The sequence below is a fragment of the Orcinus orca genome, chromosome 6, assembly GCF_937001465.1.
Source record: "Orcinus orca chromosome 6, mOrcOrc1.1, whole genome shotgun sequence".
Taxonomy (NCBI): Eukaryota; Metazoa; Chordata; class Mammalia; order Artiodactyla; family Delphinidae; genus Orcinus; species Orcinus orca.
This window is the reverse complement of record NC_064564.1, coordinates 97,168,564-97,184,000: the sequence shown is the minus strand read 5'-3', so window position 1 is coordinate 97,184,000 and position 15,437 is coordinate 97,168,564. Positions and strand designations below refer to the sequence as shown.

Below are 15,437 nucleotides of genomic sequence, written 5' to 3'. Positions count from 1 at the left end.
AACACAGACATGGCTGCTCTCTGAGATTTTTCCTCTCCTCAGAAAGCAAAGTGAACACGCGTGGCTCTTGGTACTGTTCACCTGCTTTGTTCCTTCCTGTCCTCTTCCCTTATGGGAAGAAAGTCTTTTAACATAATCATGCATCACAATTAAGGCTTTCAGGGTAATGGGTATTAACAAGAGAGAGGTGAATCTGTCTGGTAGGTGCCTCGTTCTGAGGAATACAAAGATCCACTGTTATTTCCCCAAGATGCAGTGACCTCAGACCAAAGGGGCACAGAGTGTCCTGGGCTTGGCCAACCATGGTAGCAGCTGGTTGGAACCAGAACCTTGGGAGGTGGAGTGGGAGGTCGGGCAGAAGGCAGAGGAGCAGAGAAGGAAGAAGTGGGGGAAACTTGGAAGGGCTCTCTGGGCTCCAACCCAACGTGTAATGTACATATGTTACACCTTTGGTTAACCCCCTGGGATGACAGGAATTGGTTCTGAGGGAGACCCAGGCCTCCCTGGCACAGAGCTGGTCCTACATGCCCCTATAACTGGGGCTCTGCAGAGCATCATGACCCCCAGTTATACAAATTTCATAACAGGAACTCCTCCCAGCCTCTAGGTCTTTACATATGCTATTCCTCTGCCCCCAATTCTCTTGCTCTGTATTGACAGCCATTGAATCATCCTTAAGACCCAACTGGCACTTTATCTCCTCTTGGGAGCTTTCCCTGACGTCTAGAGACAGTGAGGCTCCCCTGTTCTAAGCTGCCAGGATATCTCATTGCACTTCCTGGGCATCTCTAACATGTTGTACAGTCACCGTTGCCTATATAATTGTCTCCTTCACTAGACTGTGAATTGCTCAAACGCAGACTGAGTCTCGTTAATCTTACATCCATACTAGCTAGGTAGCTAACACAGTGCATAACAGGTGTTTAATTAGTGTTTAGTGAATGAAAAAAAAAAAAAAGCCAAGAATAAAGGATCAGTTTTTGTGAGGCAAATGTGCTACCCACTTGGCCAGATGTGCCCAGTGAAGGGAGTCTTTGAGGGACCTAAAAGTCATACATTCCACAGTGTCCTGTGAAATTCAAGATGAAGGAAGCCACCCTCCTGAACCTAAGAGCATACCTGGTTGATTCTCCCCTCTAGGGAGCCCCAAGGAAAGAAGATCATTATGAACTGCCATGAAAAATGGGAATCATTTGACTGCCCAGGAAATATTATCATCCAGTTGCAATCTATAGTATTAGAGGGTTTTTTTGTTGTTTTTGTTTGTTTGTTTGTTTTGTTTTTTAGTATTAGAGTTTTGTGTGCTCTTTTCTGATGATCAATTTTCTACCTGTCAACTTAGAAAGGGCCGGCAAGAGGTAGAGATAATCCTGCTTGGTCTGACCGAAAGTATTCCCACAAGTGTCTAAAGACAAAATAACCTACACATCTAGACTCGTAGTTACATGAAGGTAACTATTGGGAAGTTGTGCCAGGTGCTGCCTTGGCATGGCCTTTTCTCCAGTGCCTTATATATTAATTTTAAAAGGTTCTTGACATTTCGGTAGAACTGATATAATCATTTTCAGAGACAGGTGCCTGTCCTCAGAATGGGTGTATTTTATTTTATTTTATTTTTATTTTATTTTATTTTTTTGCAGTACGTGGGCCTCTCACTGTTGTGGCCTCTCCCGTTGTGCAGCACGGGCTCTGGATGTGCAGGCTCAGCAGCCATGGCTCACGGGCCCAGCCGCTCCACGGCATGTGGGATCTTCCCAGACCGGGGCATGAACCTGTATCCCCTGCATCGGCAGGCGGACTCCCAACCACTGCGCCACCAGGGAAGCCCTGTATTTTATTTTTGATCTAAGTGATATGAGTTAGAATTATTATTCTACCCAAAAAGACATGGCAATAAGCTGAACAATCTTTATCTATGAAACTTTTTTTCACATTTCAAAATATTTTCAAATATAGTATCTCCTTGACATTCACCAATAATCCTATGGAAGTAGCCCGACCAGGGGGTTATTACTTAAATATTAAGAAAAGGGAATTGGACTCAGAAGGCATAAGGGACTCATCCAAAAGTACCAGGCAGTAAGTGGCAGATTTAGTCTCTAGATTCCAAACCCCTAATAAAAGTTTACCTGGTTGGAGGAGGGAGCAGCAGTGAGCACGGGCTCCCAGAGGTGGGGGAGGTGTCGGGGGAGAGGAGGGACCCGTGAGCAGCCGTGTGGTCACAGCAGCGACCTGCAGAGGCCATGGCAGCTCCAGGACGGAGAGCAGGCTCGAATAGTAAGTGGCAATGATTTAGATGCTTCCAAATTCTCTGCATTACAGGCGTTTGGTGGCCGTGTGGATGAAAGGCTCTTGGTGCTGCAGCCAGGAGTCAGTGCTGTGCCTTTGAGGTGGGAGAGCCAACTTCAGGACACTGGTCCACAAGAGACCTCCCAGCTCCACATAATATCAAACAGCGAAAATCTCCCAGAGATCTCCATCTCAACACCAGCACCCAGCTTCACTCAACGACCAGCAAGCTACAGTGCTGGACACCGTATGCCAAACAACTAGCAAGACAGGAACACGACCCCACCCATTAGCAGAGAGGCTGCTTAAAATCATAATAAGTCCACAGACACCCCAAAACACACCACCAGACGTGGACCTACCCACCAGAAAGACAAGATCCAGCCTCATCCACCAGAACACAGGCACTAGTCCGCTCCACCGGAAGCCTACACAACCCACTGAACAAACTTTACCCACTGGGGACAGACACCAAAAACAACGGGAACTACAAACCTGCACCCTGCAAAAAGGAGACCCCAAACACAGTAAGATAAGCAAACTGAGAAGCCAGAAAAACACACAGCAGATGAAGGAGCAAGATAAAAACCCACCAGGGCTTCCCTGGTGGTGCAGTGGTTTAGAGTCCACCCCCGTCTGGGAAGATCCCACATGCCACGGAGCGGCTTGGCCCGTGAGCCATGGCCGCTGAGCCTGCGTGTCCGGAGCCTGTGCTCCGCAATAGGAGAGGCCACAACAGTGAGAGGCCCACGTACCACAAAAAAAAAAAAAAAAAAACCCACCAGACCTAACAAATGAAGAGGAAATAGGCAGTCTACCTGAAAAAGAATTCAGAATAATGATAGTAAAGATGATCCAAACTCTTGGAAATAGAATAAAGAAACTGCAAGAAACATTTAAAAAGGACCTAGAAGAACTAAAGATGAAACAAGCAACGATGAACAACACAATAATTGAAATTAAAAATACTCTAAAAAAAATACTCTAGAAGGGATCAATACAGAATAACTGAGGCAGAAGAACAGATAAGTGACCTGGAAGATAAAATAGTGGAAATAACTACTGCAGAGCAGAATAAAGAAAAAAGAATGAAAAGAACTGAGGACAGTCTCAGAGACCTCTGGGACAACATTAAACGCACCAACATCCGAATTATAGGGGTTCCAGAAGAAGAAGAGAAAAAGAAAGGGACTGAGAAAATATTTGAAAAGGTTATAGTTGAAAACTTCCCTAATATGGGAAAGGAAATAGTTAATCAAGTCCAGGAAGCACAGAGAGTCCCATACAGGATAAATCCAAGGAGAAACATGCCAAGACACATATTAATCAAACTGTCAAAAATTAAATACAAAGAAAACATATTAAAAGCAGCAAGGGAAAAACAACAAATAACACACAAGGGAATCCCCATAAGGTTAACAGCTGATCTTTCAGCAGAAACTCTGCAAGCCAGAAGGGAGTGGCAGGACATATTTAAAGTGATGAAGGAGAAAAACCTACAACCAAGATTACTCTACCTAGCAAGGATCTCATTCAGATTAGATGGAGAAATTAAAACCTTTACAAACAAGCAAAAGCTGAGAGAGTTCAGCACCACCAAACCAGCTTTACAACAAATGCTAAAAGAACTTCTCTAGGCAAAAAACACAAGAGAAGGAAAAGACCTACAATAACAAACCCAAAACAATTAAGAAAATGGGAATAGGAACATACATATCGATAATTACCTTAAATGTAAATGGATTAAGCGCTCCCACCAAAAGACACAGATTGGTTGAATGGATACAAAAACAAGACCCATATATATGCTGTCTACAAGAGACCCACTTCAGACCTAGAGACACATACAGACTGAAAGTAAGGGGATGGAAAAAGATATTCCATGCAAATGGAAACCAAAAGAAAGCTGGAGTAAATTCTCATATCAGACAAAATAAACTTTAAAATAAAGACTATTGGGCTTCCCTGGTGACGCAGTGGTTGGGAGTCCGCCTGCCAATGCAGGGGACGTGGGTTCATGCCCCGGTCCGGGAGGATCCCACATGCTGCGGAGCGGCTGGGCCCGTGAGCCATGGCCACTAAGCCTGCGCGTCCGGAGCCTGTGCTCCGTGGCAGGAGGGGCCACAACAGTAAGAGGCCCATATACTGCAATAAATAAATAAATAAAGTAAAATAAAATAAAGACTATTAGAAGAGACAAAGAAGAACACTACATAATGATCAAGGGATCGATCCAAGAAGAAGATATAACAATTGTAAACATTTATGCACCCAACATAGGAGTACCTCAGTACATAAGGCAACTACTAACAGCCATAAAAGGGGAAATCGACAGAAACACATTCATAGTAGGGGACTTTAACACCCCACTTTCACCAATGGACAGATCATCCAAACAGAAAATAAATAAGGAAACACAAGCTTTAAATGATACATTAAACAAGATGGACTTCATTGATATTTATAGGACATTCCATCCAAAAACAACAGAATACACATTTTTCTCAAGTGCTCATGGAACATTCTCCAGGATAGATCATATCTTGGGTCACAAATCAAGCCTCGGTAAATTTAAGAAAATTGAAATTGTATCAAGTGTCTTTTCCGACCACAACGCTATGAGACTAGATATCAATTACAGGAAAAGATCTGTAAAAAATACAAACACATGGAGGCTAAACAATACACTACTTAATAACGAAGTGATCACTGAAGAAATCAAAGAGGAAATCAAAAAATACCTAGAAACAAATGACAATGGAGACACGACAACCCAAAACCTATGGGATGCAGCAAAAGCAGTTATAAGAGGGAAGTTTATAGCAATACAATCCTACCTTAAGAAACAGGAAACATCTCGAATATACAACCTAACCTTGCACCTAAAGTAATTAGAGAAAGAAGAACAAAAAAACCCCAAAGTTAGCAGAAGGAAAGAAATCATAAAGATCAGATCAGAAATAAATGAAAAAGAAATGAAGGAAACGATAGCAAAGATCAATAAAACTAAAAGCTGGTTCTTTGAGAAGGTAAACAAAATTGATAAACCATTAGCCAGACTCATCAAGACAAAAAGGAAGAAGACTCAAATCAATAGAATTAGAAATGAAAAAGGAGAAGTAACAACTTACACTGCGGAAATACAAAAGATCATGAGAGATTACTACAAGCAAGTCTATGCCAATAAAATGGACAACCTGGAAGAAATGGACAAATTCTTAGAAATGCACAACCTGCCAAGACTGAATCAGGAAGAAATAGAAAATATGAACAGACCAATCACAAGCACTGAAATTGAAACTGTGATTAAAAATCTTCCAACAAACAAAAGCCCAGGACCAGATGGCTTCACAGGCGAATTCTATCAAACATTTAGAGAAGAGCTAACACCTATCCTTCTCAAACTCTTCCAAAATATAGCAGAAGGAGGAACACTCCCAAACTCATACTACGAGGCCACCATCGCCCTGATACCAAAACCAGACAAGGATGTCACAAAGAAAGAAAACTACAGGCAAATATCACTGATGAACATAGATGCAAAAATCCTCAACAAAATACTAGCAAACAGAATCCAACAGCACATTAAAAGGATCATACACCATGATCAAGTGGGGTTTATTCTAGGAATGCAAGGATTCTTCAATATACGCAAATCAATCAACGTGATACACCATATTAACAAATTGAGAGAGAAGGAGAAAAACCATATGATCATCTCAATAGATGCAGAGAAAGCTTTTGACAAAATTCAACACCCATTTATGATAAAAACCCTGCAGAAAGTAGGCATATAGGGAACTTTCCTCAACATAATAAAGGCCATATATGACACCCACAGCTCAATGATGAAAAACTGAAAGCATTTCCACTAAGATCAGGAACAAGACAAGGTTGCCCACGCTCAACACTCTTATTCAACATAGTTTTGGAAGTTTTAGCCACAGCAATCAGAGAAGAAAAGGAAATAAAAGGAATCCAAATCGGAAAAGAAGTAAAGCTGTCACTGTTTGTAGATGACATGATACTATACATAGAGAATCCTAAAGATGCTACCAGAAAACTGCTAGAGCTAATCAATAAATTTGTTAAAGTAGCAGGATACAAAATTAACACAGAGAAATCTCTTGCATTCCTATACACTAATGATGAAAAATCTGGAAGTGAAATCAAGGAAACACTCCCATTTACTATTGCAACAAAAAGAATAAAAGACCTAGGAATAAACCTACCTAAGGAGACAAAGACCTGTATGCAGAAGACTATAAGACACTGATGAAAGAAATTAAAGCTGATACAAATAGATGGAGAGATATACCATATTCTTGGATTGGAAGAATCAACATTGTGAAGATGACTCTACTACCCAAAGCAATCTACAGATTCAATGCAATCCCTATCAAACTACCACTGGCATTTTTCACAGAACTAGAACAAAAAATTTCACAATTTGGGGCTTCCCTGGTGGCGCAGTGGTTGGGAGTCCACCTGCTGATGCAGGGGGCGTGGGTTTGTGCCCGGGTCTGGGAGGATCCCGTGTGCCGCGGACCAGCTGGGCATGTGAGCCATGGCTGCTGAGCCTGCGCGTCCGGAGCCTGAGCTCCGCGACGGGAGAGGCCACAGCGGTGAGAGGCCCACGTACCGCAAAAAAAAAAAAAAAAAATTCACAATTTGTATGGAAACGCAAAAGACTCCGAATAGCCAAAGCAATCTTGAGAACAAAAAATGGAGCTGGAGGAATCAGGCTCCCTGACTTCAGACTATACTACAAAGCTACAGTAATCAAGGCAGTATGGTACTGGCACAAAAACAGAAATATAGATCAATGGAACACGATAGAAAGCCCTGAGATAAACACATGCACATATGGTCACCTTATCTTTGATAAAGGAGGCAGGAATGTACAGTGGAGAAAGGACAGCCTCTTCAATAAGTGGTGCTGGGAAAACTGGACAGGTACATGTAAAAGTATGAGATTAGAACACTCCATAACACCATAGACAAAAATAAGCTCAAAATGGATTAAAGACCTAAATGTAAGGCCAGAAACTATCAAACTTTTAGAGGAAAACATAGGCAGAACACTATGACATAAATCACAGGAAGATCCTTTTTGACCCACCTCCTAGAGAAATGGAAATAAAAATAAACAAATGGGACCTAATGAAACTTCGAAGCTTTTGCACAGCAAAGGAAACCATAAACAAGACAAAAAGACAACCCTCAGAATGGGAGAAAATATTTGCAAATGAAGCAACTGACAAAGGATTAATCTCCAAAATTTATAAGGAGCTCATACAGCTCAATAACAAAAAAACAAACAACCCAATCCAAAAATGGGCAGAAGACCTAAATACACATTTCTCCAAAGAAGATATACAAATTGCCAACAAACACATGAAAGAATGCTCAACATCACTAATCATTAGAGAAATGCAAATCAAAACTACCATGAGATATCATCTCACACCAGTCAGAATGGCCATCATCACAAAATCTAGAAACAATAAATGCTGGAGAGGGTGTGGAGAAAAGGGAACACTCTTGCACTGCTGGTGGGAATGTGAATTGGTACAGCCACTATGGAAAACAGTATGGAAGTTCCTTAAAAAACTAAAAATAGAACTACCATATGACCCAGCAATCCCACTACTGGGCATATACCCCGAGAAAACCAAAATTCAAAAAGAGTCATGTACCAAAATGTTCATTGCAGCCCTATTTACAACAGCCAGGACATGGAAGCAACCTAAGTGTCCATCAACAGATGAATGGTTAAAGAAGATGTGGCACATATATACAATTGAATATTACTCAGCCATAAAAAGAAACGAAATTGAGTTATTTGTAGTTAGGTGGATGGACCTAGAGTCTGTCATACAGAGTGAAGTAAGTCAGAAAGAGAAAAAGAAATACTGTATGCTCACACATATATATGGAATCTAAGAAGAAAAAAAAAAGGTCATGAAGAACCTAGGGGTAAGATGGGAATAAAGACACAGACCTACTAGAGAATGGACTTGAGGATATGGGGAGGGGGAAGGGTAAGCTGTGACAAAGTGAGAGAGTGGCATGGACATATATACACTACCAAACGTAAAATAGATAGCTAGTGGGAAGCAGCCGCATAGCACAGGGAGATCAGCTCGGTGCTTTGTGACCACCTGGATGGGTGGGATAGGGAGGGTGGGAGGGAGGGAGACGCAAGAGGGAGGAGATATGAGAACATATGTATATGTATAACTGATTCACTTTGTTATAAAGCAGAAACTAACACACCATTGTAAAGCAATTATACTCCAATAAAGATGTAAAAAAAAAAAAAATTTACCTGGTTTATGGGCTTCCCTGGTGTTGCAGTGGTTAAGAATCTGCCTGCCAATGCAGGGGACAGGGGTTCAAGCCCTGGTCCAGGAAGTTCCCACATGCCGTGGAGCAACTAAGCCCGTGCGCCACTACTACTGAGCCTGCACTCTAGAGCCCGCGATCCACAACTACGGAAGCCCGTGTGCCACAACTACTGAAGCCCACACGCCTAGAACCCGCGCACTGCAACGAAGAGTAGCCCCCATCGCCACAACTAGAGAAAGCCCACGAGGAGCAGCAGAGACCCAACGCAGCCAAAAATAAATAAATTAATTAATTTTTTAAAAAAGTTCCCCTGGTTTTTGCCTAAAGGATAAATGCTGACATTTCCAGATAAGATTAACATGTAGCACAAGGATCTAACTCACTGCACCAAATATTTTGGGTTCTCCACATGGTGGGTTTGATTTTTCCTACTCCTTGAAGTGAGGTGTAGCTGAGTGATTCGCTTTGGTGGGCTGAAGTTTTGGAGTCCAGTGCACAAGTGGAGACACTCTTTCCCTCTGCCATTTAGGTGGTAGCTACGCCATCAGTCTTGGTCCCAGAGTAAAGCCAATGAGGAGAAGAGCCCCCAGCTGACACATCATGGACCCAGGCAGGGAATAAACCTTTGTTTAATTGAGGTGTATTGTTACCACAGCACAACCTGACTTACCCTGCCTGATACACTCCATGCAAGGGCTTACATGCAATGACCTTATGGAAATGACCAAAGAACCATAAAAATGGGGGCAGTTGCATCTCTCTGGAAGTTAAGGAAGTGTGCCATCCATAAGCCGTAAGTTTGGAGAAATTTCAACAAGATAAAATAAGCTTAAGGAAGGATAACAAGGGATGACTCAATACTCCTTTAAATAAATTAGTAACCTAGAAATGTTTACTTTTTCATGCTAAATAGGGACATGGTGAGGAGGCCCCCCTCACCAAAAATAATAATAATAATAATAATCCCCAACTTTTGGGTTTGGAGAAGAAAGTACCTTAATAGCTGCTGGTGGGGCATACTGTGATAAGCCCTAGCTTTGTTCCAGAAGGTACCGTTCTGCTCTCCCTAAGATAACACACAATATGCGTGCACGTGAAGAGCAATCTAGAGCCACCTCCCCAGGTGGAGGTGGTGGCATGTGGTGACTCAAAAACGCTCTGCCGAATCTGATAGAGCACTGAATGACTGGCACAGGGACCCACCTGTTTTCTAACCAGCATTCATGTGGCCCCTGTACGGAAGATGCTATCTCCTGAAGCAAAACTTTGAAGCATGAAAGCAGAAACATATTCGGCATATCTCTGTTGGCTTTTATTTTTTATTTTATTTATTTATTTATTTGTTGGCTGCATTGGGTCTTCATTGCAGTGCACGGGCTTCTCATTGCAGTGGCTTCTCTTATTGTGGAGCACGGTTTCTAGGCGCATGGACTTCAGTAGTTGTAGCACTCGGGCTCAGTAGTTGTGGCTTGCGGGTTCTAGAGCGCAGGCTCAGTAGTTGTGGCACATGGGCTTAGTGGCTCCGTGGCATGTGGGATCTTCCCGGACCAGGGCTTGAACCCATGTCCCCTGCATTGGCAGTCAGATTCTTAACCACTGCGCCACCAGGGAAGTCCCTCTGTTGGCTTTTAAATCACAGAGAATAAAAACAACACTGATACTATGTGAATTGTGAATTGTGAATTCACATTCTGGGTAAAAATGACGTCAGAGTGAAAGGGGACACATTCAGACTGAGAGGGTATGCCCACCGCACGGCGAATGGAGGGGGGATAAGTGGTGGGGTGTCTCAGGTCATGAAAAGGGCAAACAAGGATTTGAAACCAGAAAATCAGGAAGCCATTCTTACCTCCCCCATTTAGCAGCTAAGTTACCTTGGCCAAGATTCTTGTTAAAGCTCGGGTTCTTGATCAATGAAGATAATAATCCCTACAATTGAGCAGTGCTGTGAAGGTAAAACAAGGTCATATGTGGGCAGAAGCACTTTGTAAATTATGAAGTTCTGGTACAAGTGGTAATTGTTTATCTTTGGGCAGGACTGCGCGTTATAAAGTCATTTCTTAAACAGCTAGAAGCTGCCTCCTCTATCTCCCTAAGTCTCCTATTTCAGTTCCTCATAGTTAGTTGACATGTTAAATATTTGAGTGATAGGAAAGAAGGAAGGAAGGAGGGAGGGAGGGAGGGAAGGAGGGAGGGAGGGCAGGAAAGGATAGAAAAAAAGAAGGAATCCTCAGTTTGCCCATTGGGATCATACAAAATTAGTTTAATTCTTCTCTCAGATAAATATTTACTTAAAAAATGTGTTTCCTACTTTATTCCAAAAAGGATAAAAGGGATCTTACAAGGAAAACTAAAATACAATAAAAGAGCACAAATTTTAAATAGTGCAGAAGAAAAAAGACTACAAGGAAAGGGATAGGAATGAGCTTGGAGTGAGGCAGTCCTCAGTCTGGGTATGATGAACCACCTACTGGTTCTAAGCTTTGCAGCATCCAACACAAGAAAAGAAACATGATCATATATACAGTTCCCAACATCCATGAGGCAAAAAACAGAGCTGTCATTCAAGAGAAGTACTGATCTTCTTAGTAGTGAAGATAAGCATTTTTCCAAGAGGACACCATGGAAGGAAAGCATGACACCCTCAGCCTTGCTCTTCAACCAACAGAATAAGAAGCTTCCTAGGGATGGGTCCATGAGGACCCCTATATAGGCTGAAGGCATCAAATCAAGAAGCAATTCAGCAAAGTTAACTTTGCCCGCTGTCAGAACAGTGCAGCCCACCTTCCTGGGTCACTGTGATCTAGTTTGACTCAAGGATATATGATAGATTATCTAGAAGAGGAAAAAATCAGCATGTCCTTCAAGCAACGATCCCCAATATCATTCAAGTCCCCACAAACGCTTAGCTCTGCCAAAGGGTATGTAAAACAAAGAGTGTTTAAATGATCATAAGCACAATCCTATATGACCAAGAACTCTTGGTGCAACATGGAGGAAAAACATGGAATTGTGAATACAAATCTCAACTTACTTGTCAGATAAAATCAAAACCACAGGATAGAGTTTCCTGTCATGTGAGTGGGACCATTTGACAGAGGTCCCTCTGAGGCTGATGGAGTCAAGGACACCCATTCCACCTTTATTTCTGCCATAGAGTTTTAGCCACAGGATAAAGACAAAGATAAAAAGCCTAAAGTTAGAAATATGCAGAGATGAATGCCCCGAAATGCAAATTATTCACAAGCATAGGACATAATAAAATATTTTCCCAGAAAAGCAAATGCATAGGTTCCTTACCTTTCTAGAAGAGAAGTCACAGAGAAGAACCCCCCTTCCCCCGAGGAATGTACCAGGGCTGACCAGTGCACCCAGGTTTTTCATGACATAGTTGGCTCACTACATTGATGGTTGGCCCTCCCCTGTGCATGGTTCCCCAACTTATATCAAGGCAAGCTTTGTGAGCCAACAAAAAGCATTTTCATGATTTCCTGATAGGAAATAAAAGCTGAAGCTTGGAAAAGATCAGATGCGCTCTCATTAAATGGGAGAGACAGCTAAAAAGGAAGCCTCATCACTAGAGAGAGGAATCAGATCATGAAACTGTCAAGGGGAAGGACTGGGAACACCATCTTTCAGGGGGGACACAGTGGGGAAAAAAGAATGATAATAGAAATAACTGCTAATCATTGAGCACATTTTCTATGGTAGACACCCCTCCTTGTGCATGACCTCAGTTAAACTCAAAATTAACTCTAGGAAGTAGATACTGTACTCTGATTCTCTCCACTTTACAGAGGATGCAGTGGAGGATGACAGAAGTTAAAGCACCCTTTCAGCAGCTGGGTGAGGGGTGCAGGAGGGCAGATGGACTGACAGTGCTGTGACTTTCCTCCGGGGACCATGGCATCCCTCTGCAGACAACTACAAAAGTCACCAGCAGAGGACTGGTCAGGGGATCCTTTCAGAGAGTTGACAGCATTCACTTCTCCAAGTAAGTTGGATTTAGATTCTGGAGTGCTTTGAATACCATTTATTCTCTAGGTTATGGTATTCTCAGCAAGGATGATGTCATCCCCAAGGGGACCAAATTTGGTTCTTGGGATCTGTAGTGAGTTAAATATCATCTCCCAAAATTCATGTCCACCTAGAACCTCAGAATATGTCCTTATTAGAAATAGGGTCTTTGCAGATATAATTAAGGTAAGGCATGAGATGAGATCATTCTGAATGAGGGTGGACTCCAATCCAATGAGAGTGTCCTTATAAGAGATAGAAGAGGACAGACACAGAGAGAGGAAGGCCATGTGAAGACTCAGGCAGAGATTGCAGTTATGCAACCACAAGCCAGGGCATGCCTGGGGCTACCAGAGCTGAAGCAGAAAGGAAGGAGTCTCCTCTAGATCCCAGGAGGAACACGGCCCTGTCAACACTTGGATTTGGGACTTCTAGTCTTCAGATCCATAAAAGAATAAATCTGTGTTAAGTCACCAAGTTTATGGTACTTTCTTATGGCAGTCCTGGGAAATTAATATAGGTGAAAAAATCTTACTCTTTTTATGTATAAAACACACACATAGATATAGATATAGATGTAGATATAGATGGTAAGTATACATATACTTTTATATTTACATAAACATAATTAGATTATGTTTATGGTATTAAATTCTCATGGGAAGAGGAGATGAGGAAAAAAATAGCTGAAAAAGCTCCTTATTGGGTTATAATGAATAAAAGGTTGAGAAACACTGCTCTAGACTGTGAAGATTTTGAGGGATGCTGGGGGAACAGGGAGAATGTTTTAGTCAGAGGCTACTTTTTACTGCTATTAAAATTGTTCTTGTTCTTGGCATTTCAACGAAATAGTCCCAATTGTTTCTTCTTCCATTCTAGCCCAGATGCAATTATTACAATTTCCAGAAAATTTGTTCTGCTAGCTATTTGCAATAGGATTTGTCCCCAAATGAGGCAGAACAATGACCTGTAATTTTCTGTTGTGTCCCCTGTAACACATTTCTCTTGCTGTCACAGGAGTCGTAAGGCAGTGTTGGTGTTTCTGGACTCTACTTTCTTTCTCTAGAATTTCCAGTTTTACCTCACAACTTCCATGTTGTGAAGATTGAACATGGAAGATTAAAGGTACTTGGTAATTTCTCCATTAGATTTGCTTTTTTCCTGAGGTTTCTAGTATGGCTAAAAGGAAATTGTAAATGGTTGCTCATTATACCGACCTTCAATGAAACCCACGGAATTAGATCATAGTCCTATGAAGACTATTCCATGAACTGCCTGTTCCGTCCTGATATGGGTCTCAGCGAGATAGAGAGAATCTGGAGATGGTTGGTGTAGCTCCAACTTTGCCTGGAATACAGACAGAAACCAGTTGGCAGTTGATGCAAAATGGAGGTCTCTAGGGACTTTCCCAAAGCTAAGTAACACTAAGTAGTTAATGTTCGTGACTGAAGTCTCCAAATTCTTCAGACTGACTCTCAGTGAATGTGATGATGTTGTCCTGGTAGATTTTGAGAGCAGGCATGACCCCCTTACTTCTACTGCAGTAGAAGTCTTAATTATCATGACTCCTCTGGAATGTTTCATTTTAAATAGAACTGCCTCTGGGTGTCGGTAGTTAGAGTTACGGGATGTTAAACATGCCTTTCCCTCTCCTTGCAGCTGAGTACAATAGGACAAGACCACCTATGTAGGATGAGCTTAGAAACGTGAGGCAGGCTCTGCAGTCCTTCACTCCTCACACTGGGACAGGTTTAGGGATTTGTCACAGAGATTGGGAAGTGGGGAGTTTTTTAAGAAAAAGACTTGGTGTGCTGTGGCATTTCCCCTCCGTTCCCACTGGGAAATGGGAAGGAAGGGGGAAGTTGTTCTCACCTAAAGCCATAGGAGGATGGGTTTCAAGTCTCAGAGTTTGATAGATATACTCTGGTGATTGGAAGACAGAGTCCGGAGCTGACCTATATCTGAAACTGTCAAAATGTGAGAGGCTGGCTGGCTGGAGAGGCCATTGGTGGTACAGTTAAGAGGGCTGCACTGCAATTGGCCCACACTTGAAGAGTGTGGAGGGGCAAAGATGAATACATGCATCCCAGGTGTTAGATATGGATCCCTCAGAAGGGAGGAAGGTTAGGTGATCCCCCCCAGAAGGGGTGTGGAGGGAGCCACCGAGGGTCAGGGACTGTCCAGGAAAGTGCCATACCAAGTAACCAAAATAGGAGGGTCCCAGGAAGGATAGCTCCAACGAACCCAAGAGAAAGCCCTATAGAGGAGGAATTGGCCTTTGTCCACTGGCTCCGCCCAGAGGGCACCAATGTAGATTACAAGTACATTGTGATCTACCTTGTAAGTCAAGGCAGGCATCTTCTGCCTCTTCCTCCTCTCCCTCTCTAGCCCTAACCCTGGAGAAGCCAAAGCCACAGAGTCGAGGAGAAGGAGTAGAAGAGTGAGGAATAGTGAAGAATCCAACCACGCCTCCTTCCCCACTGGTAGTCTCCACCTGACAAGGGTCCACACTGTGGGAGAGGAGAGACTTTAAATGGGATGGAAGATTGAAGTTTTCTATTCAACCAGACTGGACTTACTAATTAGACAATGTGTTAACCTGCGAGTGAGTGATTGGAAAAGCTATGGGAACTGCCCAGACTTTCATCCAGGGGAAGGGAAAGACAAGTCAACAGAGAAGTTTAGAGAAAAAGTAAAGTCCTGGGCTTCCCTGGTGGTGCAGTCGTTGAAAATCTGCCTGCCAATGCAGGGGACATGGGTTTGAGCCCTGGTCCGGGAAG

General features: G+C 42.6%; 2 protein-coding genes across 5 annotated transcripts in view; one reads left to right on the top strand and one right to left on the bottom strand.

Moving 5' to 3' along the window:
- The window catches only part of PALM2AKAP2 (PALM2 and AKAP2 fusion), a 611,547-nt gene that overhangs the window by 526,888 nt on the left and 69,222 nt on the right, over nt 1-15,437 (bottom strand). For 3 of the 4 annotated variants that reach the window (XM_049710941.1, XM_049710942.1, XM_049710943.1), the window contains exon 5: nt 13,875-14,004. The gene's annotated coding sequence lies outside the window, so the exon portion shown is untranslated. Of the gene's footprint in view, nt 1-10,489; nt 10,586-11,674; nt 11,789-13,874; nt 14,005-15,437 lie in introns of all 4 variants that reach the window. The other variant, XM_049710940.1, reaches the window with a different exon arrangement.
- Nucleotides 1-15,437, top strand: part of LOC101275752 (thioredoxin domain-containing protein 8) — a 709,525-nt gene that overhangs the window by 687,711 nt on the left and 6,377 nt on the right. The window lies entirely within an intron of this gene.